At 48.0% G+C, this 24,680-nt stretch overlaps 1 long non-coding RNA gene across 1 annotated transcript in view; it reads left to right on the plus strand.

The window, feature by feature from the left end:
* Window positions 1-1,774: 1,774 nt before the first annotated feature.
* Window positions 1,775-24,680, plus strand: part of LOC132488966 (uncharacterized) — a 57,086-nt gene continuing 34,180 nt past the window's right edge. The window contains exons 1-2 of the long non-coding RNA XR_009531829.1: window positions 1,775-1,951; window positions 13,786-13,979. This is a non-coding gene — a long non-coding RNA (uncharacterized LOC132488966). The remainder of the gene's footprint in view (window positions 1,952-13,785; window positions 13,980-24,680) is intronic.

A 24,680-nucleotide genomic window follows, 5' to 3' on the forward strand; every position in this document is an offset into this window, starting at 1 on the left:
TGGACCACTGGGGAAGTCCCCGGAGTAAAGTCAACTTGTTCAGTGACAGGTGTGCTTCTCTGGTCTTTAGCTGGAGGGCAGTGACATCACCCACGCCTCACCTGTTACCACAGGTGGTAAGGCCACATTATTTCTAGCACCAAAACCTGGGGCAGTCAGGGTTCGGGGAGCAGAACCACGGGAGGTAATCTAAGCAAGGCTGACTTACTAGACTTGATCAGGAAGAGTGCCTCCTCGTTGACTTGGAGGGAGGGGCGTATCTAGAGGAACAGGGTCCGGGCTTGGCCTCTGGGAACACTTCCAGAGTAACAAAACTGCCTGGGGTGGGGGTGGGGCTTCCGCCCTCTGGGAACACTTCCAGAGTAACAAAAACTGCCCGGGGTCGGGGTGGGGCTTCCGCGCTCTGGAAACACTTCCAGAGTAACAAAAACTGCCCGGGGTCGGGGTGGGGCTTCCGCCCTCTGGGAACACTTCCAGAGTAACAAAAACTGCCCGGGGTGGGGGTTGGGCTTCCGCCCTCTGGGAACACTTCCAGAGTAACAAAAACTGCCTGGGGTGGGGCTGGGGCTTCCGCCCTCTGGGAACACTTCCAGAGTAACAAAAACTGCCTGGGGTGGGGCTGGGGCTTCCGCCCTCTGGGAACACTTCCAGAGTAACAAAAACTGCCCGGGGTGGGGGTGGGGCTTCCGCGCTCTCGACCTGCCTCTAGAGTCACGAGTTTGCAAAACATCCAGAGCTACCATCCCAGGTTCTGGCAGCCAAAATAGAGATGCTTCTGCTGCTACTCTCACTGCTGTCCCCGCCTGCCAGCACGTGGGCAGCTGGGAGAAGACACGGGAACCTGCTCAGAGGGTCCTCATCGCTTCACGACCTTGCTTGTCAGCAGAAAAGGGCAAAGAGCAGCAGGGGCATGGCCTCCAGGCCCTTTCCCACTTCCAAAGCTCCTGGAAGATCATGCAGTTGGCAGACTCCAATTCCCATGCAGATCTGAGACGGAGAAAGTGCGGACACGCGGCTGTAGCAATTCCCCCAACGCGGCCTCAAGCAGCTGCACAACCCACTTCCAGATTTCTCTTTCTTTTTTTTAACAAAACCAAACTTTTGGGTTTAACCCCACTGGGTCCGGACTTCTGACTGGCGCGGGAAAGAGCAGGGTCTCCCCGGGATCTGGGTCTGGGACTCTGACTGGGCTCCGCAAGCAGGAGCCCAGGTATCAGCTGCGGCAGAAAGGGCTCCTGGGGCTCCCTTGGAAAGGCCTGCCCTGCCCTGCCCTGTCGGGGGAGGGGGCTGCGTGGGCAGTGTGGGCGCAACTAGTCAATGGTGGTTGCAGGTGAAATGGGGACACTCAGTCCCAAAGGCATGAAGGCCCCGGAGCCGTCTGAAGGCATCTTGGGGAGGGCAGGCACTGGGGCGCTGAGGAAGCCCACAGGGGGATATCTCTCCAGATTCCATCTGTGCAGGCAGTGAACCCCCGGCCTCTCCCGGACGGGCCTCTAGTACTTTCCTTGAACCTCAACACAGGAAGTCAGGGCTTCCTGGGGTGCGGACACCGCAGCTCGAACTCTCAGACGTCCTGTTACACATGCGTGTTGTGAAGTCACACTCAGCTAGTTAGTGAGGCCCGCCCGCGTTCCAGGGAGGATCGCAGGCCGCACGGGAGACCTCGCACGCGGGTTGGCAGCCGTAGGCGGGGCGAGGAGGGGCTGCGCATTCCAGCGGGCGGAGGCGGGTCCCGTGGCCCGGCTGGCTGACCGCACCTCCGCCCGGCCGCCAATGCGCCTGCGCGGGGCGCGGCTGCGGAGAATCAGGTTTTATGGAAAGTTGATGTCTGTGGCGGGATCGCGGTCTGTTACGCAGAGAGGCCGGGACGCGGGAAGTCTGGGCTGCCGTGGGCCGGGAGGCAGGGGACGAGCCGGGTCACGAAGGGCCCCTGACGCTGGCCCCCCACGAGGTATTTGTGCGGCGGCGGCGGCGGCGGAGGGGCCACCTCTGGGACGAAGACGCATTCGGTGGCGGGGAAGGAGCCTCTAAAGGCAGCGACTTCGGTGCCTCCTCGTTGACTTGGAGGGAGGGGCGTATCTAGAGGAGGACGTCCTTACTCAAGGTGTAAGGTGACACCGCCGGGGAGGGGAGGGGAGGGGAGGCCCACCCAGCGTGGGAGCAGGGCGGTGAGCCTTTTGGTTTCCAAGGCTTCAAATAACAGTCCAACACCTCGGAGGGAGGGGACGCCGACCGCGCCCCAGAGCCCGCCCAGCCTCGGGTTGAGAATTGAGTTCTTTGGTTTTGTATTTGTTTTTGAGGTGGGTAGTAAGATAAAAGCCATCACCTTATTTAAATGTTATATGGAATATTAATAGAACTCCCCTTGACAAAGTTACTTAGTTGTTACAGATCAAAATACGGTTCTGAGGTTGGTTTGGGGTTTATTTTATTTGGAAGCATGTGGCCGGCCGGTATAGCTGATGAAGTAGAGAAGCCACAAATCAACACAAACTGCAGCTTTTTAAAACAAGCTAAAAAGATAATCCTTCCTAAAATTGCAAAAGGTAAAACCTTTCAGAAAAGAGTTCCCCATACACCACTATCAAAAACCAGGATCTAAAAAAGGACTTAGGGCACTTACCTGGTGTCACAGTGGTTAAGAATCTGCCTGCCAGTGACACGGGTTCGAGCCCTGGTCTGGGAAGATCCCACATGCCGCGGAGCAGCTAAGTCCGTGCGCCACAACTACGGAGCCTGCGCTCTAGAGCCCGTGAGCCACAACTGCTGAGCCCATGCACCACAACTACTGAAGCCCACGCGCCTAGAGCCCGTGCTCCGCAGCAAGAGAAGCCACGGCAATAAGAAACTCATGCACCGCAACAAAGAGTAGACCCCGCTCACCGCAACTAGAGAAAGCTGTCGCACAGCAACAAAGACCCAGTGCAGCCAAAAATAAATAAATTAATTAATTTTGAAAAAAACCTACTTAAAAAAAAGGACTTAGGCTTGATAGGTTTTCTGTTCCAGTGCTGATGCTACCTTTAAAATATTCGAGAGGTCAGACTGAATAGAGGGATCTGCTAAACACCTTTTAAAATACATTTGCAAAACTCGGTGTTGTTTCTCATTATGCTGATTTTGCCCTTCCTCTTAACAGAATTCTTGGGAGATGTTAAAAAAGTAGATGTGCTAGAGATGTGCTAAGCTAGTTAACACAGCTTTAAAATAAAATTCATTCAGACAAATGTAAAATCACTTTATTTGTGCTCAATTTACTGATGCAAATGTCTGCTAAAACTAAAATTTACAAAACTGGCAGAGCTGAGTTCTTGGGTCTGGATACACAATTAATACCCCAGCGATGCAGGCCCCTTCTCAAGGCATTCCTAGGGAGGTCACAACTATATTCAGAGCGATACAGAAAGAGCCACAGCTGCAGGTCGGGGCTGCAAATAAGCTTTAAAATATATGAGGCTTCATAGTATTCTGAGCTTACTTGTCAGCTAAATTGTCCAGTGAAAACATTAATTATAACTCTCAGAGCAGGTTCTGCATATTATCTCATCTATACAGCAGTGTCCTAGTGTGTCTCCCCTGCCAGGAAACAAAGTGTCAAAACATGAGTATGCCAGACAGGGAGAAGGTTTTCAAATAAGTAACCACTGGTTTGAGGCTCAATTCTTCTTTTTTTCCTTCTTTAAAAGACACTGATTTGGTAATTCAGAGCTCAAGTATTTACTCATTACAAGCACAGAATGTGATTAAGAAAATCAATTATATTTTTAAAAACCATCCCTTGCATTTCAGCCATTTTGAAGATCTTAGAAAGCTAAAGGGCTGACTGATAAGGACCAGATATCATACTGGTGGGAACAACTGAGCACCCCTGTTCTCCGCCCATGGATCTTGCAGGGCCAAGGCCGCGGCACAGGCTGGTCCTCTACCCAGCCAGCACCAAGGCCCCCATCTGGGGATACTGAAGTGGTGGCACAGGATCTCATTGTAGATTCCACCTCAGGCTAGTCTCCACCTCATGCTGGACCCGAGTGCACACCTGGTCCACCTGGGCCTCACTCCCTGCTGGGACCTCCAGGCCCCAGCACCGCCCCTAGCAGGCCAGTGTGTGCCCTGCACTGTCAGCCCCTCAACTCACCTGCTGAAGCTTCCACCACCACCCAATGTGCTTGCTGAGGTCTGGGTGGCCCTCCAAGGCATGAAGAGCTTGTGGAATTTTATACCCCCCCATTAAACTACCATTCAAGAGTGAGGATAAAATGAAAATATTTTCAGAGAAACAAAAATGGAAAGTGTTAGTAACAGACTGTGATTAATGTATGCACTTCAGGAAAAAGGAAATTGAACCCAGAACGAAGATTTGAGAAGAATGGTGAACGAAACAGATGAGGCAAGACCCAGAGAAGTCAGTGAACAAACTGAGTCTGGGTGATCCCATTATTTCAACCTATTAGACAACAAAAAAAGAACCTCCACATTCCAAGGAGTGACATGAGAACCCTTCTGCATACAACTTATTAAGAAGTGTCTGACTGATTCAGGGACCATATCACTCTCAACAGGCTATTGAAGAGGAAGTTTATTAATGGTGGCCTAGGTAGTCTAGAACTGCCTGCCGAAGACAAGTGAACTGATGAACAAGATCTAGAAAACATATTCTTTAGAGCACCAGGGAGCTTACAAGGTAACAACCCAGAGAAAACAACCCAGGCAGCATCACACAGTAGGAATCCAGAGAAGTGAGTCTGGCAGTTGGGAAAGCTTTTTCCCTAGGGACAAATCCAGGAGAGATGGAAGGCTGTGCTGCATCTTTGAAAGCCTCAATGGCTTAGAGGCGTGGAAATGAGCTTTGTAGAGATGACCACTGATGACTCCTGCACACACAGTTGCTCCTTCCATAAGGAGGTGAGTCTGTTTCCTTTCCCTTAGAATCTGACTTCCTTTGACTAATAGAATGTGGCATTAAGTGATATTGTGTCAGGTCCAGGCCAATGCCCACCAGCTCCTCTCTGGTCCTCTTGGGATGCAGTCACCAGATAAAGAAGTTAAGACTAGACTACTGGATGGTGGGACGTCATATGAAGAGAAAGAGAGAGCTGAAGCCATTCCAGCCTTCCTGGATGAGTGAATACATGCACATTCCCTCCCCAGCTGAGCTGCATAAGTGACTTCAGCAGAAGAACTATCCAGCTAAACCCAGTCAATACTCAGAGTCATAAGATATAATACATCTTTTAAATTTAAGCCACTGAGTCTCTGGGTTTTTGTTATGCAGCAACAAATAATCAACAGAGTCTGTGGCCCATCAAGATTGGGGCCCCAGGGAAAACACGTGCTACTTTGAGCTGGAATCTTAAAGGTTTGCACCCTAGAAGTGAGGGTTAACTGGATAAATCAACCTTCAGAGAGTCTGGAGCCCAGCTTTAGGAAAAACTTTTAAGGAAATCTCAAGCCCTGAAATTAGATTAAGCCCTCTCTTATGGTTAGTGCTCCCAGGCATCCGGAAAAAAACAATTAAAACTCTTCTGGAGAAAGAGAACAACCTAAGCTTCAAATTGTTTCAGTGATTTATCCAATATGTAAAAAAGATCATCAGGCCCATATGAGAGATGAAGAAAAAAAAAAACAAGGAAGAAAAAAAACCCAAGAAACAAAAAGATAAGAACAGACCCTAGAGACCCAAGATACTGGTTTAATCAGACACAAACTTTTATTCTGTTCAAAGAAAAAACAAAAAAGCTTGAAAAATCTAGCAGACAACTGGAAACTAAAAATCACATAGCATATTTGTAAAAGAATTAAATAGTCTAGAACTAAAAAATTGAAAAACTTAAATCCCAGTTGACAAGTTAACTGCAGATTAGACACAGCTCAAGAGGAAAATCAGTGACTGAGAGATTTCAAAATAAATTATTCAGAATAAATTTTTAAAAAGTAGTAAATAGGAGAGGTAAGAGAGTAGGTGAGGAAGTCCAACATAGGTGTAATTTGAGTCCCCAAAAAAGGCAGAGATTAGACCACAAAAAAGCATATTAAGAGCTAATGGCTGGGGACTCCCCTGGTGGCGCAGTGATTAAGAATCTGCCTGCCAAGGAAGGGGACATGGGTTTGAGCCCTGGTCCGGGAAGATCCCACATTCTGCGGAGCAACTAAGCCCATGTCCCCCTTCATTGGAAGGTGGATTCTTAACCACTGGACCACCAAGGAAGTCCCCAGAAAGGTTTTGATTAACTTTAAACTTTGATGAGTTAAGTGCGAATATTTAAAACTTTAGTGTAACAAATAGAATATTTAATCAAAACATGAAAAAATAAAATATCTACAAGATGACATGAGAGGTGGGAAAAAGAAAATAGAATAGGCAGGACAAATAGAAAGCAGAACATAAGATATTTAGGGAATTCCCTGGCAATCCAGTAGTTAGGGCTCCACGCTTCTGGGGGCACAGGTTCAATCCCTGGTGGGGGAACTAAGATCCTGCAAGCCATGCAGCCAAAAAAAAAAAAAAGATGTTATATTTAAACTCAATTATAATTTAATTACATTAACTATAAATAGAATAAATTCTCAATTTATGAAACAAGGATTATCAGATTAGATTTAAAAAATCAAACTACTGCTATTATGAGATGCACATTTAAAATGTAAAGATGGGGGCTTCCCTGGTGGCGCAGTGGTTGAGAGTCCGCCTGCCGATGCAGGGGACACGAGTTTGTGCCCCGGTCCGGGGGGATCCCACATGCCGCCGAGCGGCTGGGCCCGTGAGCCATGGCTGCTGAGCCTGTGCGTCCGGAGCCTGTGCTCCGCTGGGGGAGAGGCCACAGCAGTGAGAGGCCCGCGTAACAAAATAAATAAATAAATAAATAAATAAATAAAATGTAAAGATGCATAATGTTTGAAACAAAGAATAGAAAATTATAGTGGTGCAATAATACCTAGAAGTTTGGTATAACCATATCAGTGTTTGACAAATAGACCTAAACACAGATTTGGAAGGCTGAGGGAAGCAGTCTCCGTTTTGTAGCTCACACAGGTGTTTGCTGACATGCTGACTGACCTATAGACGTGAGGCTATAGCTGGGCCTCAACCTGCTCCACCTTCCCCTAGATCCTCCTTCAGCTTCTCTGACTCCTGGACCAGGTGTGTATGCGTTTAGCTCTGTGATGAAGGACCCCAGTCTTCTGCAGAATACCCATATCACCAAGGCCAGAGGCAGCAAGAACTGGCACGGATTTCATTCTGTCTTCATGGGGTGCCAGCTCCTGCTCAGAAAGTGCTTTTCTTCAAACTTCTACCTGACATGCAAGCACATAGATCTTTTCTTGTGGCCATTTAATATCACAATTGGTTGATTATTAGCAACCAAGAAAAACTTAATTCCAGTCTTAGTTTGCTAGGGTTATATTTTTTTTAAAGATGATTTCATCCAGAACCAATGATCTCTTTTTTAAAAAAATTAACTAATTAATTAATTTATTTATTTATTTTGGGCTGTGTTGGGTCTTTGTTGCTGCCTGTGGGCTTTCTCTAGTTGCGGTGAGCAGGGGCTACTCTTTGTTGAGGTGCTCAGGCTTCTCACTGCAGTGGCTTCTCTTGTGGAGCACGGGCTCTAGGTGCACAGGCTCAGTAGTTGTGGCACACGGGCTTAGTTGCTCCGTGGCATGTGGGATCTTCCCAGACCAGGACTCAAACCCATGTCCCTTGCATTGGCAAGTGGATTCTTAACCACTGCGCCCCCAGGGAAGTCCCTGCTAGGGTTATTATAACAAAGCACCACAGATTGGGTGGCTTAAACAACAAAAATTCATTTTCTCACAATGATGGAAGCTGGAAGTCTGAGACTGAGGTGCTGTCAGGGCTGGTTTCTCCTGAGGCCTCTCTCTGGACCTAAAGATGACTGTCTTCTCCCTGTGTGCTCACATGGTCTTCTCTCTGTGTCTGTGTCCTAATCTCCTCTTTTTATGAGGACACCAGTCATAATGGATTAGGGCCCACCTTAATATCTATATTTTAATATAATTACCTTTTAAAGACCCTCCCTCCATATACAGTCACACTCTGAGGTACTAGGAGTTAAAATGTGAACATATAAATTTTGGAGGAATGCAGTTCAGTGCATAACAATTCCTGGAATGATCTGCTGGATTTCATCCTCCAGCTAAAGTGTATTAAAGCTAGAGCACTGCAGTTGTTCTTTAAGAAACACAGTTCAGGGCTTCCCTGGTGGCAGAGTGGTTAAGAATCCACCTGCCAATGCAGGGGACACGGGTTCGAGCCCTGGTCCAGGAGGATCTCACATGCTGCAGAGCAACTAAGCCCCATGTGCCACAACTCCTGAGCCTGCACACCTAGAGCCCATGCTCCACAACAAGAGAAGCCACTGCAATGAGAAGCCCGCACACCACAATGAAGAGTAGCCCCTGCTCACCGCGACTAGAGAAAGCCCTCGTGCAGCAACAAAGACCCAGTGCAGCCAAAAATAAAATAAATAAAATAAACAAATTCAAAAACAAAAACATTCACTTAAAAAAAAAAAGAAACACAGTTCAGCTTAGGATTCATAAACATCCCAATGTATTTCCAAGGAGAAGAGGCATCTTACTATCAAAAATGACAAAGCACACTGGAAGTGAAACACCATGAGAGCATGCCAGCAGAATCATATAACTGGATAGAATGGGATTATCAGACACAGAATTATACTTTATATTTTCAAAGAGATGAAATCAACTTCTAGTTACTATTGCACCACTATAATTTTCTACTCTTTGTTTCAAACCGTATGCATCTTTACATTTTAAATGTGTGTCTCATAACAACAGTAGTTTGATTTTTAAAATCTAATCTGATAATCTTTGTTTCATAAATTGAGAATTTATTCCATTTATAGTTAATGTAATTATAATTGGGTTTAAATATAACATCTTTTTGTTGTTGTTGCTGTTTTTTGGGGTTTTTTTGGCCACATGTCTTGCGGGATCTTAGTTCCCCCACCAGGGATTGAACCTGTGCCCCCAGAATTTACTTTATATTTTTCCTTAAAATGGTAAGGAAATGACCCTAAATAATGACCATGGAGATTTGTAAGAGATTCAATTAGACCTTCTAGAAATGAAAGTTATAAGAATTCAACTAAAATTAAACACTAACTAAATGGCTTAATAAACAGACACAGCAGCAGTATGAATAAAACTGGCATAACTCAGATATCCTTGTCCATAGAGAAAACCTCAAAGGATCTACAGATAAGTGACAATTAATATGTGACTTTAGTAAAGTTGCTGGTTTATAAAAGTTTGCTTACAGAAAGGATTCTGGGAAGATGGCAGAGTAGGAAGCCCTGAAATCTGTCTTACCACCTAGCCAACAATTGCCCTGGCAGAATCTGTCCGATGTTACTATCTGGGGACTCCATAGTCTACCGAAGGCTTTCAGCATCTAGGCAAAGACTTGGACAGTAAGTTGCATGTAACTTTAGTCATTTTCAGGTCTTAGCACAGCAGATGCCCATCCTCCACCCTCAGCCCTGTGGGAGCCAGCTGTGTGCACCCTCCATACAGCCTTCAGGGTCAGGGTGGGCCCAAAGGACCCTGTCTTGCCAACAGTGGAGATGTGTGCTCCAGCTACTCTTGTGATCACAGGGGTCCAAAGAGGGAGGCAACCTTTGATGTTGCCCCTCCCCCATTATTGCGATCCACCTCCCTCCAGCTGAAGTGACTTCCAGGGGATATAATAGGCCAGTGCCCTTCCCACTTTCATTTTTCTTTTTCCTCTGTTGGGAGCCGGATATTGAAGACTAGGGCACTCAAAAACAATTACATATACAGTGACAGCCAGAAGATGACAGCACATGCCCAGGACAGATGTAGGCTCAGAAAAGAGCTGAGAAGACCTTAAGTTTACACTTTATGCTGATCCTTGGCATAAAGACAACCCTCAAGGAACAAAACTAACCAAATCCCCCAGGAAGCTCTGGGGAAGGGGGAGAATCTGATTTCCAGATATACCACAATAGATTCAAATGTCCAGTTTTCAACGACAGCAACACAAGGCAAAGAAAGAAAAGTACGGCCCATTCAAAGGAAAAAGAAATCAACAAAACAGTTCCTGGAAAAGATCTGATGGAAGATCTCCTAGACAAAGACTTTAACACAACTATCTTAAATATGCCCAAAGAAATAAGATGTGGAAAAAGTCAAGAAAATGATGTATAAACAAAATGGAAATGTCAAGAGTTGGAAAACCTGAAATGAAACCCCAAAAATTCTGGAGCTAAAAATGTATGATAACTGAAATGAAAAATTTGCCAGAGAGATTCAAAGGCAGATTTAAGTAGGCAAAAGAAAGTCAGTGAGCCGGAAGATAGGGCAATGGAAATTACCAAGTCTGAAGAACAGACAAAGATAGAGGAAAAGTGAACAGAATCTAAGGGATCAGTCAGAAACTATCAAGTGGACCAACATACACATTGTGAGAGTCACAGAATAAGAAAGGAAAAAGCATCAGAGAGAATATTTGAAGAAATAATGGCTGAAATCTTCCCAAATATGATGAAACATGTGGATATAAATGTCCAAGAAGCTCAGTGAACTCCAGATAAGATGAATGCAGAGAGCCACACCCACACCTGCTATAATCACACATTTGATAGAAAGAGCATCTTGAAAGCAGCAAGAGAAGTGCCTCATCACGTACGAGGGATCCTCAATAAGATCTAAAGCGGATTTCTTACCAGAAACTTTGGAGGCCAGAAGGCAGTGAGTTAATAGATTCAAAGTGCTGAAACAAAAACCTCTGTCAACCAAGAATCCTATATCTGGCAAAACTGTCCTTCAGATGTAAGGGAGAAAAAAGACATTTCAGATAAACGAAAGCTGAGGGAGTTGGTTGCCACTAGACCAGGCCTGCAAGAAATGCTCAAGGAGTCCTGTGGGGTAAAGGGAAAGGACACTGGACAGTAACGTTAAGCCAGGTGGAGAGACAAAGACCTCAGGATATACATGGGCTGTTATAAAAGATATTGATGTAACCTTGGTTTGTAACTCCACGATTTGTTTTCTGTATAATTTAAGACTAATGCATTTAGCTATTAGTTCATGTTTTGGGACACAAAGTGTCTAAAGATATAGTTTTGTGACAACAGCTAAAAGGGATGGAGCTGTAAAGGAGCAGAGTTTGATACTGAGGTTCAGCTGGTATAAATTGAAATTAGAGTGTTATAACCTTAAGATGTTCAATGTAATCCACATGGCAACCACAGAGAAAATAGCTCTAAGTCTGCATGCCGCAGCTAAGAGCCCACATGCCGCAACGAAGATCCCATGTGCTGCAACTAAGACCCGGCACGGCCAAAATAAATAAAATTATAAAACATTTAATTTTCTTAATTAAAAGGAAATAAGGAATTTGTGTTTCACCATAGAATTCAGCTACACACACAAGATGACAGTAATGTAGGAAAGCAGGACAAAAAGTTACAAAGCGCATGGAAAACAGCCAGACGACAGGAGTCCCTGTTATCAGTAGTTACTTTAATCCATTTACTTTAGTCCATTTACATTTAAACTGTCCAGTCAAGAGTATCCATTCTGTCAAACACACATGATCCAACTATGTCTACAAGAGACTCCCCTGAGATCTAAAGACACAAACAGATTGAAAGTAAAAAAGGTAGGAAAGATTCTGTGCCAAGAGTAGCCAGAAGAGAGCAAAGTTGGTTATACTAATGTTAGACAAATTAGATTTTAAGTAAAAAAATTGTTACAAGACAAAATAATAAAAGGTTCAATACAGCAAGAAGATATAGTAATAGACATATATGTACCTCATGGCAGGCCAGAGTAGTCGAATAAAAAATCTAAAGGGTGAGACACTTGGCTCCACAATAGTGGGAGATTTGACTATCCCCCTCCCAATAACGGACAGAGCAACCAGACAGAAGACTGTAGTGGTCAATTCCTCTATAAATCAACTATACCTAACAGGCATGTGCAGAACACCCTACCCAACAGTAAGATACACATTCTTCAAGGGAACACGGGATGTTTTCTACCCTAGACCATATGTTAGGCCACAAATTAAGTCTCCATAGATTTAGAGAGATGCATATCATATAGAATATCTTCTCTGACCACAAGGGGATAAGTTAGGAAACTGAAATTCAAAAACTGGAAGGTAAACATAATCTAAACAACCAATGGATCAAGAAGAAATCACAAGGGTAATTAGAAGTTACAGACAAGTGAAAACAAAAAACAACAAACCAAAATGTGTGGGATTCAGAGGAAGCAGCGCTAAGGGGAAAGTTATAGCCATGAATGCTTACATTAAGAAAATAAAGATCTCAAATCAACCACCTAACTTCACAGCTTAAGCAACTGGAAAAAAGAACACTAAGCCCAAAGCTAGGAGACGGAAGGAAATACAGGGCAGAGATAAATGAAACAGAGAAGAGAAAAGTGAGGGGAAAATAGTCAATGAGACCAGAAGTCGGTTCTCTGAAAAGATCCAACAAGTTGACAAACATTCAGGTGGATGGACTACGAGAGACTCAAATTACTGAAACGAGAGATGAGAGGGGACGCTACTCCTGATCCAGCAGAAGTAAAGCCTGCGAGAGCTGTGAACAGCTATGCAGACACGTTGTGTAACTTCGATGAAATGGACACAGGCAGCCAGTCGGACACAAAGCCATTTGAAATGTTTTATTCCAGGTTCCAAGTGTCACCTGGTAAGCCAAGGTTTAGCGGTGAACAAAAATGCTAGTCCCAAACCCATAAAATAGAACACCGCTGAATCCATTTGGTCCACGTAGGCTTAGCTAGTTAACTCTTGTCTCATTGAGCAGTTTACTAACGTTTCTGGACTAAATCCCAGGATGTCACCCGTCAGTCGGCTTGTCTGTTTGTGGAAATTGTGGCAGGTGACCCTGGGAAGCCTGTGTCCCAAGTCCAGTCTCTACTGTGTCAGTGGATCAGGGGACTGGTACAGTCATTGGAGGTGAAGTGTTTCCTTCTAGGAGATTCTGACTCTGATGTGTAGTTTGAAGCACAGGCCTTTCAGTAAGTGACGGAGAAGTGGAAACCACCTGTTGATGACAGTTAGCCAGAGTCACTAAGTTCTATCACTATCACAACCCACGTGTCAGATGGAAGAGATGAGTCTTCTCCTGAGAACAAGATCAGTTAAGCATCTAGCCAATGACTGTCGTGCAAATGGACATTGGAAGAACTTCCAGGTCATTTTAGTTTATCCCACAAAACATGTTTGATTGTCACCACTGACAAGTATTTTAGACCTAGAAACTGCTTTTTAAAAAGTCCATTCAAGACATTGTTTCCAAGGGAGGGGGATGGATTGCGAGTTTGAGATCAGCAGGTGCAAACTATTATATATAGGGTGGATAAATAACAAGGTCCTATGACAAGGTCCTACCGTAGAGCACAGGGAACTATATCCAATATCCTGTGATAAACCATAATGGAAAAGAATATGAAAAAGAATGTATGTATGTGTAGCTGAATCACTTTGCTGTACAGTAGAAATGAACACATTGTGAATCAACTATACCTCAATATATATATATACATATATATATATATGATTTTTTTGACTTACCTGTGCTAGTATTTTTACTGGGATTAGGACGCACTGTTGAGTCTTCAGGGCTTTGCGTTCGACATTCTGTACATTTGGACTGGTCTGCCCCAATCTTGTTCTTCCATAAGTATGGTATTTTTACTGAGCAAGTTTGCAGAAGGTAACTTTTTTTTTTTTTTTTTTGGCAGTACGCGGGCCTCTCACTGTTGTGGCCTCTCCCGTTGCGGAGCACAGTCTCCGGACGCGCAGGCTCAGCGGCCATGGCTCACGGGCCCAGCTGCTCCGTGGCATGTGGGATCTTCTCGGACCAGGGCACGAACCCGTGTCCCCTGCGTCAGCAGGCGGACTCTCAACCACTGCGCCACCAGGGAAGCCCCAGAAGGTAACTGTTTTAAGATGCATAAATGTTGTTAGAGTAGACGTGCCTGCACACTATACAGTATACTAAAACTATACCTGGGAGCAGGATGTGACAGGTGCCACAAAAGAGGGTCCTAGGGTACAGGGATATGGACAGTATTTTTTTTCCTGTACAATTACTTCTCCAGGATACACCACTAAGCTGCTTCACAGGAGGGTAAGTGCGCCCCCTTGAGGAACTTACAGTCTGGGGGCCAGTTCCTTCTCCACTCCAGGCGGCGTTTCTAGCACACAATACTGGCGCTGGTTGAGATTAAGCCCTGGCTACATATAAATAGAATGGTGTCTGCTTTCATTTCCGAGATTACATTTTACAGAAGAAAGCAAAGCATCACCTGGTCCTTTGCAGCTGTGATTGGTTTTGCCTGTGGAGCCAACCCCATTCCCAACCTCTCTCCTCTCAAGTTCAGTGGATACACAATAAAATATACTTAAAAAAAATAAGTTAAGGGGCTTCCCTGGTGGCGCAGTGGTTGAGAGTCCGCCTGCCAATGCAGGGGACACGGGTTCGTGCCCCAGTCCGGAAGGATCCCACATGCCGCGGAGTGGCTGGGCCCGTGAGCCATGGCCGCTTAGCCTGTGCGTCTGGAGACTGTGCTCCGCAACGGGAGAGGCCACAACAGTGAGAGGCCTGCGTACCACAAAAAAAAAAAAAGTTTAAAAAGTAAAAGTGAGAACTTAAAAATTATAAAAAATAAAATCAGCAACTTAAAAAAATAAATAAAAAGTTCATTCAGTCTAGCCTTTGAACAGCAAGGTGAGGTTGCTTCTATTGCGAACACACAATGGCTGAAATATTCTTAGATGTTATTTGAATACACAGAACCAAGGGATGGTGAACACTTGATTTGCCAGATTCTCCTGTTGTTGTCATGATACACAGGGCAGTTCTCAATAGTGCTGAACTGAATTAAAATCTGGACAATGCAAACCAAGTCAAGTTACTTATAAGATCTGTTTCCTGCAAGTGGAGGATAAATCTTTGATGTAGTCCAGTGGCCGTCTGGGAAAACTCAGGGAGAGACTGTTGTAGAGAGAGTTTGATGTCTTTTTGCTTTGAATTTGGGACAGGCAAGATCAGAGTCAGGAGGGGAGGAGATGCCAGCCCTGCTCTGACAGCCTGAGGCCAAGAAATGGTTCTTTTAATTCTAGACAGACTAAACACAGAAAATTAGCTACACAAGAGTTGTTTGGTTTTTTGTTTCGTTTTGTTTTGTTTTTTGCCACACCCTGAGGCATGCAGGACCTTAGTTCCCCAAACAGGGATCAAACCCACACCCCCTGCAGTGGAAGACAGAGTCTTAACCACTGGACTGCCAGGGAAGTCCCAAGAGTTTTATCTTCGAAGAAGCTAAGACAAGAACATAGTATCTTCCCTCTTTTGTAAGGAGCAGACCATTTACTCAGGGATGAGTTTGTTGTGTGACCAGTTACAGTAGGGGAGCTGAGGGTTTTCTGTCATCCAATGTTCTGTTTGGCCATAAAGCTTCATAAGCCTTTAACACCTTCCAAATAACCCAACAACTTCGAGTCAACTCGATTTTAATCACTGTTTTGCTTTTTTCAAACTTCTTCCCAGGGTTCGAAGACCTCGGCCAACATGACCACTTTCCTTAGATCTTTTTCACTCGCCGAATCCCTCGGTGGGTCCTATCACCTCCCACGTTTGGGCCCAGGCTGGAAGCAGGTGGTCTCTCCCTTTATTTTTTGTTTTTTGTTTTTTTGCGGTACACGGGCCTCTCACCGCCGTGGCCCCTCCCGCCGCGGAGCACAGGCTCCGGACGCGCAGGCCCAGCGGCGCGGCCATGGCCCATGGGCCCAGCCGCTCCGCGGCATGTGGGATCCTCCCGGACCGGGACATGAACCCACGTCCCCCGCAGCGGCAGGCAGACTCTCAACCACTGCGCCACCAGGGAAGCCCTCTCCCTTTATTTTTAAAGCACATATGTTATTTGTATTAACTTCTCCTAAAGGCACTTTTTTGTTTTTTCAAAAATGAATGAATATATTGACCCCGAAGGTACGTGCACATCCTTTAGACTCCTGGGAAACCACAGACACTCACAATACATGAGGAGAGCGCAGGAGTGTCTTACCCCTTCTTGGTGCCTTGGTGTTTCCTGTTCTTACTAAAGTTGTCCAGGATCTGAAGAACTTGCTTAAATTGAGCTAGTTAAGCATCAGCCCAAAGCCCTAATGATACCAAGGCATGTGGACATCACTCTGGGGTCGACCTGCCCCCCATCATCTTCCTCCGTGTCATCCAGGGGAAGCTGGCTCGTGCCCCCCACTCCTGGGTCTTGAACTAACCCGTGGGCCTGGGCTCTAGCGGGGCTGCTCTCCGCTTGGCCCCGGAGCCTCGCCTGTGAGGAAGGTTGGGCACCCCGCCTTGGGCTGCTGGGTCACTGGCTGGGTGAGGTCATTCGGCACAGCTGGGACCTGGTGGGACCTGCAGGTGCTCCTACCTGACCACGGAGCTCACAACAGCCAGGATGGCTCAGGAGGAGGCCTGTGTCAGGGGCAGTTCGGCCACACTGGAGAGGGTCCCGGGGGGGCCTCCCAGGGGCCTCTGGAAGTGGAGCTCCGAGGGCCTTGGGCTACAGCGAGGCTGCTCACCCCCTCCAGTCCCGCTGCCCCAGCTCCGGCCCAGCCCACTGCTACTCTGCAGGCCGCCTGGCATCCTTGGACCCTGGAGAAGGTCCTGCTCCACGCAGGGGTGAGAAACAGCATGAGGGGGCCATGATTTGGTACTGCCCAGCCACCCCCGCCCCCTGACTGGCCAGGGCATCGGGATGGGGAATCTGATGCAGAGGACCAGCACTGCCGGCAGGGGGAGCCAGAAGCCACCGCCCACTCCCCGCGCCTGCGCAGGGGCTGCTTTGCCTGGATGGGGGAGGCAGATAGCCGAGAGACCTGGACACAAGGAAGTAATGGCGCCGAGGTCAGAGACGCAGGACAGGCCCAGCGCGAGGAGGGAACGGGACAGAAAGCGTGAACACAAGCGGGTGAGATGGCAGCGCTAACTTCGCTGGAGAGACTGGCGCAGGTGGAGGGAAAGACAAAGCAGAGGGCTTCCTGGAGGCGGCGGCGCTCAGCCTGAGGGGTGGGGGGAGGTGAAAGCAGGCAGTGTGTCAGAGCAGGGGAAGGACTGAGGTCCCGGCACTGCCCCAGAACGAGACCATGAGCAGGACACCTGGTTTCTGGGCCTCAGTGTCCCCCTCTTGGGTCCGGATGGGCCACGAGGCCCTCGGGTCAAGCCTAACACTGACCTGCCTGGTCCAGCTCCACCACCGGCTCCGCTCTCCTCTCGAGGGGAAGAGGAGCCCCAGGTGGCCCAGCCTCCCCGACCAGCACCTGCAGTGTCCAGGGGACCCCTTCCCTCACCTGCCCATGGTGGCCGGACACAGGCTCTGGGGACACACCTACCTACATGACACACCTCAGCTCCCCAGCAACATGTGGCCCGGCCTCTCCCCATGCCAAGCCGGGTCACAGGTGTTCAGGGGAGGCCCCCGGGCCTCTCCCTCGAGGACTCAGTGTGCAGACCCAAAGCCTCCAGGCCGGAGGAGGGGGCCATGGCCAGCTCTGCCCTCACCTCAGCCCCTGGCACGAGATGCTGAACAGGCCCCCGGGCAGGTCTCCGGACCTGGGATTAGGGGCTCCCCTGGGGCCTGAGCAGGTCACCCCTCCCTGCCCCTCACCACCACTTCCCCAACCAGAGCCTACAACCACCACCCCCAGACTCACCTGAAGGGCCCAGAGCACTGGAGGGGGGGCCCTGGGGGCCTCCAGGTGGTGGCAGGAGGGGCTCGGGTGAGGACTTTGGAGGAGCCATCGGAGGACAAGTGCCCAAAGTTTGTGAGAAGAAGGCACAGGCTGGGGCCCTATGGGAAGGGGAGGGGAGGGAAGTTTCTACAGGGCACAGGGGACGTGGCGGGGGACAGGCCACCCCATGGGCAGGGACATGGGATACAGAAGTGCTGTTCTGTGCGAAGTACGCCCAGTGACCTGTCAGGTGTTTCTGTGCCGCAGGCAGGGTGGAGAGGGCTGGAGAGCTTCAGTCAGGGAGGGTGGGGGCCGGCGCCCCAAGGTCTCTTCACGCTCGACGTTTGTGCTGAAACTCTGACCCCGAGCCTGTGGCGAAGCATCGCGGACAGTCTCGGAGCAGAAAGGGGCGACGCTGGGGACCCAGGCACAGGCAGGCCAGGAAGGAGAGGCAGCTCCAGGCCTGACCGCATCTGGGGGGGTGTTCCTGAGCCGCTGCCAGGAGGGGAGAGTGAGGGGTCGCCTACCCAGTCCACCCTGTGACTCGAGGTGGGGAAGCTGAGGGTCACAGACTCAGGAGGGGCAGGAGCTACTGAGACGGCTCCCCGCTCAGGGAGCCCCTGGGAGCCCCGCTGCCATCGCAGCTCCACGCCTGCTCCCAGCCCCCACCTATCAGAGCAGCATGCTGGCGGACCAGTCCCCAGGGGGCCCAGGTCCCCTTGGGTGGAGGCCCAGAAAGAGGGGCTCCTCGGGTCCCCTCCCACCTCTGAGCTGGCGGGAATCACAGCCATTGACTCACCAGGTGGAAGCAAGTTGCACCCCAGCCAGGAGGGGAGGCACCTGGGGCTGGGGATCAGGAGGCAGGTGCTGGGCTGGGGCTGGAGTCCAGCCAGGTGTCTGGGTTCATGGGACAGGCTGGACCCTCCTCAGGGTCCCTGCAGGGTGAGACCAACTCACAGGACTTGTCTCTGGGGAGGGGGCCCAGGAAGGGGGCAGCAGAGAGCCATCAGGGCATGGAGCAGTTTCCAGCAAATGTCAGGGGCAGGGACTAGTGAGGGTGTCCCTGGAACAGGGCCCCTTCAAGCAGAGGGAGCTTCCCGCCCTCAGGAGCTGCCGCCTTCCCCCTTTGCCTGCGGTGCAGGGCACCCAGTACCAGGTTTGGCTTCTGGGAAGAAGATAGCCCCCAGACTCGAATCCCCCCTCTGCCCCCCGCTGGGCCCAGCGTGCCACTGCTGGCCTCAGGGGTGGGAGAGAGCAGGGCGGGGACAGAGGAGATGTCCTCCTTGGCCACCCAGTGGCTTCTCTGAAGGACAAGGACAGAGACCTGCTGGGATGGCTGGGGGAGAGTCAGAAATGGGTCTGGGGAGAGATCACAGGCTTGTCCTGGGCTCACAGATTGCTAGTGAGGCCTCCTGTGGGTCTCTGGGTGGGAGGGGGCTCCACCCCTCATGCTCTGGGATGTCGAGGCTCAGGCTTCTTCAAACTTGAGACAAGGATTCCCCAGGAGGAGACTCCCGGGGCTCCCCCAGCACAAAACCGAGCTGGGCCCACCAAGGCGTAGCCACGGAGCCCAGCCGTCACCTGGTGAGCCCTGCGGCCCCACCCCAGGCTCCTTACATCCCCGGCCACGGGCCAGGACTGGGACCAGGCAGGGGCGGGGCTCCCCTTCTGGCCTGAGTGAGCCCAGCAGTGAGGCCTGGGGGCAGCTGGCATGGGGGAGCTGGGGCAGCATCCGTGCCAGCCCTGCAGGTGGTCTGCAGCCCCTCACAGGGGCCAGACTGGGTGGGGTCCTGGCACGGGGGCACCCAGGCTCCTCCCTCCAGCCTCCTAGCAGAGTCGCCAGGACCACAGTGGCTTCATTCTAGGGGACCCTGTGCTGGCCAGGTGTCTGCCTGTGGCCGCACCTGCCACCTCCCCCAGATTCAGGCTCGGGAGGGGCTCCCCTGCCCCGCCTCCTGCCCTGCCTCTTCCTCACCCTGGGGCCCCAGGGTCCTGCCAGGGAGGCTCTTTCCTCCCATCTGAGTGCTCAGGGCTGTGGAGGGCCCATGCTGCCTGGGATCACAGGCCCCCAGTGAGCCGCTGCCCGGGGTTCTCCAGCACCCAGGCCAGGTCCTGTCTGTCAGCTTCTAATCGTAGAATAGTTTGGACGTCTCAGGTGAACCAAAGGAAGACGTGAAACACCAGAATCCCTTCTTCCCTCTGAGAAAACATAAGGCTTCGCTTTCTTTCTTTCTTTTTAATTGATTAATAAATGAATAAATTTATTTGTTTATTTTTGGCTGTGTTGGGTCTTGGTTGCGGTGCGCGGGCTTCTCACTGCGGTGTCTTTTCTTGTTGTGGAGCACAGACTCCCGGTGTGTAGGCTTCAGTCGTTGTGGCACGCGGGCTTCAGTAGCTGTGGCCCATGGGCTCTAGAGCACAGGCTCAGTGGTTGTGGCACACGGGCTTAGTTGCTCCGTGGCATGTGGGATCTTCCCGGATCAGGGCTCAAACCTGTGTGCCCTTCATTGGCAAGCTGACTCTTAACCACTGCGCCACCAGGGAAGCCCTAAGGCTTCTCTTTCTGCTCTTCATCTCTACACTTTCAAATATGTTCACAAAAGAAAATGACATTAACTAATGTTATTTGTCATTTGGTGACAGATCGTTTCCCCTTGGGAATATTCTTCCAGCTTTGGGAGTGGTCTCAAAGGTCAGGTGCCTCTGAGTTGCCTGGAAATCTGGTCAAATGGAGCTGAGGCCCTGTGCTTTGTTCTCTCTCCAGGTTACCTGATCTACCCCAGAGTTGGAGAAGCATCTTCTATAACACAGTTTTTTTGTTTTTGTTTTGAACGTCTTCATTGGAGTATAATTGCTTTACAATGGTGTGTTAGTTTCTGCTCTACAACAAAGTGAATCAGCCATACATATACATACATCCCCATATCCCCTCCCTCTTGCGTCTCCCTCCCTCCCATCCTCCCTATCCCACCCCTCTAGGTGGTCACAAAGCACCCAGCTGATCTCCCTGTGCTATGGGAGCTGATCTCCCTGTGCTAAGCGGCTGCTTCCCACTAGCTATCTGTTTTACATTTGGTAGTGTATATATGTCCATGTCACTCTCTCACTTCATCCCAGCTTACCCTTCCCCCTCTCCGTGTCCTCAAGTCCATTCTCTACGTCTGTGTCTTTATTCCTGTCCTGCCCCTAGGTTCTTCAGAACCATTTTCTTTTTTTTTTAGATTCCAAATATACGTGTATAACATAGTTTTAAACTTATTTCACTCTACTTGATAGTTTAATATTTCCTTAGTCACTTTATAAATTTCATATCTAAGTGGTTTCCACTTTGTTTTTTTTTTTTTTTTTTTTAGCAGTTTAAAATGGCCGTTGTGTTTTTTAGCCAGAGTCCGTGAGCATTCCTGTTACTAATTACTTCCATAGCCAAATTCCTTTTTGGAATTGCTGTGCTTTGCATAAATTGTCAAATTGGCTGCAGAAAGGTGGTTCCATTGTAACCTTTGCAGCTGAGGATTTCCAGGAATCTGATGAGCTGTCACTGATCCTTGTCTCCTATTCGCTGAGATGAAATTCAACTCATTTTCTGTGTTTATTTTATTCCTTGTCGGTCAACAAAAGGGGACAAATTAATGTGCTGTCATTGTAAAGCAAATTGCTAAGTAAGAGCTCACATATAAGTGATATATGGTATTTGTCTTTGACTTACTTCCCTTAGTATGATAATCTGTAGGTCCATCCACGTTGCTGCAAATGGCATTATTTCGTTCTTTTTTATGGCTGAGTAATATTCCATTGAATATATATATATACCATATCTTTTTTTTTTTTTTTTTACATCTTTACTGGAGTATAATTGCTTTACAATGGTGTGTTAGTTTCTGCTTTATAACAAACTGAATCAGTTATACATATACATATATCCCCATATCTCTTCCCTCTTGCGTCTCCCTCCCTCCCACCCTCCCTATCCCACCTCTCTAGGTGGTCACAAAGCACCGAGCTGATCTCCCTGTGCTATGCGGCTGCTTCCCACTAGCTATCTATTTTACCTTTGGTAGTGTATATATGTCCATGCCACTCTCTCACTTTGTCACAGCTTACCCTTCCCCCTCCCCATATCCTCAAGTCCATTCTCTAGTAGATCTTTGTCTTTATTCCCATCTTACCCCTAGGTTCTTCGTGACATTTTTTTTTCTTAGATTCCATATATATGTGTTAGCATACAGTATTTGTCTTTCTCTTTCTGACTTACTTCACTCTGTATGACAGACTCTAGGTCCACCCACCTCACTACACATAACTCAATTTTGTTTCTTTTTATGGCTGAGTAATATTCCATTGTATGTATGTGCCACATCTTCTTTATCCATTCATCCGATGATGGACACTTAGGTTGCTTCCATCTCCTGGCTATTGTAAATAGAGCTGCAATGAATATTGTGGTACATGACTCTTTTTGAATTATGGTTTTCTTAGGGTATATGCCCAGTAGTGGGATTGCTGGGTTGTATGGTAGTTCTATTTGTAGTTTTTTAGGGAACCTCCATACTGTTCTCCATAGTGGCTGTACCAATTCACATTCTCACCAGCAGTGCAAGAGTGTTCCCTTTTCTCCACACCCTCTCCAGCATTTATTGTTTCTAAATTTTTTTTTTTTTTTTTTTTTTTGCGGTACGCGGGCCTCTCACTGTTGTGGCCTCTCCCTTTGCAGAGCACAGGCTCCGGACGTGCAGGCTCAGCGGCCATGGCTCACGGGCCTAGCCGCTCCGCAGCATGTGGGATCCTCCCAGACCGGGGCACGAACCCATGTCCCCTGCATCGGCAGGCGGACTCTCAACCACTGCGCCACCAGGGAAGCCCTGTTTCTAGATTTTTTGATGATGGCCATTCTGACCGGTGTGAGATGCTATCTCATTGTAGTTTTGATTTGCACTTCTGTAATGATTAATGATGTTGAGCATTCTTTCATGTGTTTGTTGGCAATCTGTATATCTTCTTTGAAGAAATGTCTATTTAGGTCTTGTGCCCATTTTTGGATTGGGTTGTTTGATTTTTTGTTATTGAGCTGCATGAGCTGCTCGTAAATTTTGGAGATTAATCCTTTGTCAGTTGCTTCATTTGCAAATATTTTCTCCCATTCTCAGGGTTGTCTTTTGGTCCTGTTTATGGTTTCCTTTGCTATGCAAAAGCTTTGAAGTTTCATTAGGTCCCATTTGTTTATTTTTGTTTTTATTTCCATTTCTCTAGGAGGTGGGTCAAAAAGGATCTTGCTGTGATTTATGTCATAGAGTGTTCTGCCTATGTTTTCCTCTAAGAGTTTGATAGTGTCTGGCCTTACATTTAGGTCTTTAATCCATTTTGAGCTTATTTTTGTGTATGGTGTTAGGGAGTGTTCTAATCTCATACTTTTACCATATCTTCTTTGGAATCTAAAAAATGATACAAAAGAACTTTTTTACAAAAGAGCAATATACCCACAGACATAGAAAACAAACTTATGGTTACCAAAGGGGAAACAGGGAGAGAAAGATAAATTAGGAGTTTGGGATTAACACATACACACTACTATATATAAAATAGATAAACAGCAAGGACCTACTACCTACCTATAGCACAGGGAACTATGTTCAACATCTTGTAATAACCTATAATGAAAAAGAATCTAAAAAATATATATATATATATGTCTGAATCACTTTGCTGTACACCTGAAACTAACACAACGTTGTAAATCAGCTATACTTCAATTAAAAACTTTTTTAAAAAATTTAAAATAAAGAACTCACAGGGCAGACCAGGATTGACTGAAGGCTTGTTTTCCAGTGATCTGATCAAGAAATAGTGCTGGGTTGATTTTTAGGGGTTGATCTGGACCAGGTGTTCCCATGAGGGAAGGCAGGGGTGATGGGAGCTTTTAAAAGAGGAGATGCCCCAGGTGTTGGTGGTGGCTTGCGTTTATTTCCCTGTTGTCAGCCCCAAGCACTTAGCAATTCCTGCTGTCAGGGTCTCAGCTGGCAGCTGTGCCGCAGAAAACAGGGTCTTCAGCTGGATGGCGTGGCCTGTGCCTCAGGCCTTAACAGCCTGAGGACGGGGCAGTTTCTAAGGAGAACCATTCCCTAAAAATGTTTAAGGAAAATTTTAAGTTGAAGCATAACATGCATGTAGAAATATATACAAATCATAAATGTCCAGCTGGAAAGATTTTCATAAAGTCAGCTCCCTCCTGTAATTAGTACCCCAGGAACCCACTTTGGTACTATTCAGACCTCTCCGTTGGATTCTCAGCTTGCAGTTTCCAAGACAATGCACATGGCTTAAGCTTGAGCTGCAAGCCGACTTGAAGGCTGGCCCTGGTTCCGAGTTACAGAGGAGACTTTCTGTCTATCCAGAGTTTGGGCCAAGACAAACATCTTCCGTGCCACCCTTAGGTGGAACTTTCCCCCTTAGCCCACCCGTTCACTGAGAGTCTAGTCCTTGCCGGTCTTGGGGTCTCAGTGCTAACCTTGCCCAGGTCAAGGCCTGCTCTCCCATCTCTAGTGGCCATTGAAATGGAAAGGTCTTGGCTACCTGGACTAGCAAACGTCCCCAACTTATTTATTTGTTTGTTTGTTTGTTTATCTATCTATTTATTTATTTATTTATGGCTGCGTTGGGTCTTCGTTGCAGTGCACGGGCTTTCTCTAATTGCGGCGAGCAGGGGCTACTCTTCATTGCGGTGCACAGGCTTCTCATTGCGGTGGCTTCTCTGGTGGAGCGCGGGCTCTAGGCGTGCAGGTTTCAGTAGTTGTGGTGCACGGGCTTCAGTAGTTGTGGTGCACGGGCTTGGTTGCTCCGCAGCATGTGGGATTTTCCCGGAACAGGGCTCGAACCCATGTCCCCTGCACTGGCAGGCGGATTC

The sequence above is a fragment of the Mesoplodon densirostris genome, chromosome 4 (assembly GCF_025265405.1).
Source record: "Mesoplodon densirostris isolate mMesDen1 chromosome 4, mMesDen1 primary haplotype, whole genome shotgun sequence".
Taxonomy (NCBI): domain Eukaryota; kingdom Metazoa; phylum Chordata; class Mammalia; order Artiodactyla; family Ziphiidae; genus Mesoplodon; species Mesoplodon densirostris.